Source organism: Triticum aestivum, chromosome 4A (assembly GCF_018294505.1).
Source record: "Triticum aestivum cultivar Chinese Spring chromosome 4A, IWGSC CS RefSeq v2.1, whole genome shotgun sequence".
Classification (NCBI taxonomy): domain Eukaryota; kingdom Viridiplantae; phylum Streptophyta; class Magnoliopsida; order Poales; family Poaceae; genus Triticum; species Triticum aestivum.
This window is the reverse complement of record NC_057803.1, coordinates 128,724,867-128,728,097: the sequence shown is the minus strand read 5'-3', so window position 1 is coordinate 128,728,097 and position 3,231 is coordinate 128,724,867.

Genomic DNA, 3,231 nt, shown 5'->3' with positions numbered 1-3,231 from the left:
TTCTGATCCCTTTTGGCTTATGGTCAGTAAGGGACTTTTGTTGTATGCTTTGAGTAGCTTCATGCCATGCCTTGCTTTGCCATGATATGTTCCTGTAGCATGTTGTTACCTTGCTCTAAACATTGCTTTCTGATGTTAAATTCCTGACTTGTTGTTACTTTCAAGTCTGTAACCTGATATCTTTTGCACTTTTGGCATGCTTATTTGAACCTGATATTTAGTGAATTAGCTGTAGCTCAGTGTTAATCTTTTGTCAAGCATCTTGAGTGGATCCCAGCCATGTATTTTGTTGCTATGTTAGAGTGCAGTAGCTTGTTGTTCTTGATGCATTTAGATGGCCTCGTGCTGTTAATCGCAGATCGGTGCCATATTTGTTTTGCTTGCCATTTGCAAACAGTGCATCCGTTTCCGGCGATCTTTATATCGATTTCGACCGAAATCAACTCATCTTTCTAGTGGAACTCTTGGTTTTCCAAGTTGGGGCCAGGTTGAATCTTTCCTTTCCGAAACATGCATATGCATCGCATACCGCATCCGGCATATCATGCCATGTCTTGCATCATGTTGCTTGTGCATTGCACGTGGTTGATTGTGTTCCCCTTTGCTTGTGTTCTTGCTTGGGTAGAGCCGGGAGACAAGTACGTGATCGAGGAGCCCGTTGAGTACGTTTACGAGGATCAAGATAATGTCAACTCGGAGAACTTTACAACCAAGATGACCATACCCTCGAAATCACTTCTATCTTTGCTTGCTAGATGCTCGCTCTATTGCTATGCCTATGCTACGAAACCTACCACTTGCTTATCATGCCTCCCATATTGCCATGTCCAACCTCTAACCCACCTTGTCCTAGCAAACCGTTGTTTGGCTATGTTACCGTGTTGCTCAGCCCCTCTTATAGCTTTGCTAGTTGCAGGAGAAGATTGGAGTTTGTTCCTTGTTGGAACATGTTTATTGTTGGGATATCATTATTACATCTTGTCCACTTTAATGCATCTATATAGTTGGTAAGGGTGGAAGGCTCGGCCTTATGCCTGGTGTTTTGTTCCACTCTTGCTACCCTAGTTTCCGTCATACCGGTGTTATGTTCCTTGATTTTGCGTTCCTTACACGGTTGGATTATAATGGGAACCCCTTAATGGTTCGCCTTGAATAAAACTCCTCCAGCAAGGCCCAACCTTGGTTTTACCATTTGCCACCTAGCCCTTTTTCCCTTGGGTTTCACGGACTCAAGGGTCATCTTTATTTTAAACCCCCCGGGCCAGTGTTTCTCTAAGTGTTGGTCCAAACTAGGCGATGTCCGGTACCACCAGGGGCAACTCTGGGTTGGCCTACCCGACGTCTTGCTCATCCGGTGTGCCCTGGGAACGAGATATGTGCAGCTCCTATCGGGGTTTGTCGGCACATTCGGGTGGTTTTGCTGGTTTAGTTTTACCATTGTCGAGATGTCTTGTAACCGGTATTCCAAGTTTGATCGGATTGTCTTGGGAGAAGGAATATCCTTCGTTGACCGAGAGAGCTTGTGATGGGCTCAGTTTGGACACCCCTGCAGGGATTTGAACTTTTGAAAGCCGTGCCCGCGGTTATGGGCAGATGGGAATTTGTTAATGTCCGGTTGTAGATAACCTGAAAGTTAACTTAATTAAAATGAATCAATAGAGTGTGTGGCCGTGATGGTCTCTTTTCGGTGGAGTCCGGGAAGAGAACACGGTCTCGAGTTATGCTTGAACGTAGGTTGTTCTAGGATCACTTCTTGATCATAGTTTATCGACCGTGCCTTTGCCTTCTCTTCTCGCTCTCATTTGCATATGTTAGCCACCACATATGCTAGCGTTTGCTGCAGCTCCACCTCATACCTTTTACCCTACCTATAAGCTTAAATAGTCTTGATCGCGAGCGTGTGAGATTGCTGAGTCCCCGTGACTCACAGATTCCTTCCAAAACCAGATGCAGGGTCCGATGATACCATTCCAGGAGATTTGACTGAGCTCAAGTGGGAGTTCGATGTGGACTCAGGACGATACTACGTTTCCTTTCCAAATGATCAGTAGTGGTGCCCAGTTGGGCGATCGGGGATTTGTTGCATTTGGGGTTGTTCTTTATTTTGGTTCCATAGTCGGACCTTGATTGTATCTGGATGAATGTAATGTTATTTATGCTATTTGTGTGACGTGGCGAGTGTAAGCCAACTATGTATGTCTTTTCCTTATTCATTACATGGGTTGTGTGAAGATTACCCCACTTGTGACATTGCTTAGAATGCGGTTATGCCTCTAAGTCGTGCTTCGACACGTGGGAGATATAGCCGCATTGTGGGCGTTACAAGCTGGTAATCAGAACCTTCCCCGACTTAGGAGCCCCCTGCTTGATCGAATCATTGGTGTTGTTGAGTCTAGAAAAATGTTTTGAGTCATTTAGGATTATATATATCGGGGAGTGGGATTCTTTTTACTCATCAGTCCCTTCGTCGCTCTGGTGAGGCATCCTGACGTAGAGTTTTGACTCTTCTCTTCTCAAATTTCACAAAAAAAATTAGGATCACGCGGGTATCTTGGAATCGTTCCAATGGTTTTGTGACGAGAACAATGTTCTTGGTGCCTCCTGGCATTTAGGGGTTGTGGCATTGTCCCGGGGAGTTGAGCTCCGAGGTGTTGTCGTCACAATTTTATCGTTGCAATTCTGGAATACCTGAGTTTCACCGACATCGAAAATCTCTTTTATATAGTTGTTGGTGAGATAACCTCGACGCCACCCAGTACTGGGGCAGGAGTTCGGGAGTATCGCCATAACTCGTATAACATATGATTTTCAAAGGTTGAGGTAAATGATTTCCGAAGGGTTCTTGGTTATGTGTTGAAGGATGGATACAGCTGGATGTAGGATTTGCTAGCTTTGGGTGAGATATTATGCTTCCCCTGTATCCCCAACACCTGATTGCATAACTGGAAAGGTTCGGGAGTTTCATAGGTGGGAATTCATGTAGCTCTAGTATTTCTTCCGCGGATATTTTGTTTGTGATTGGATAATCCTCACCAAGTATTTGTTCTTGTCCATACCTTGTTGTTTTATTCTTCTACCTCTATCTAAGTGGCTTCTCAATTTATGGAAGTGTGACCATTTCTATTTGAATGCATACGTTCATTTTGTTCGGATGTTAAGACTATATGTTGCAATTTTGATCCATTTGATTCAACTTGAATATATGTCTGTCAAGATGCTAACGGATGTCAC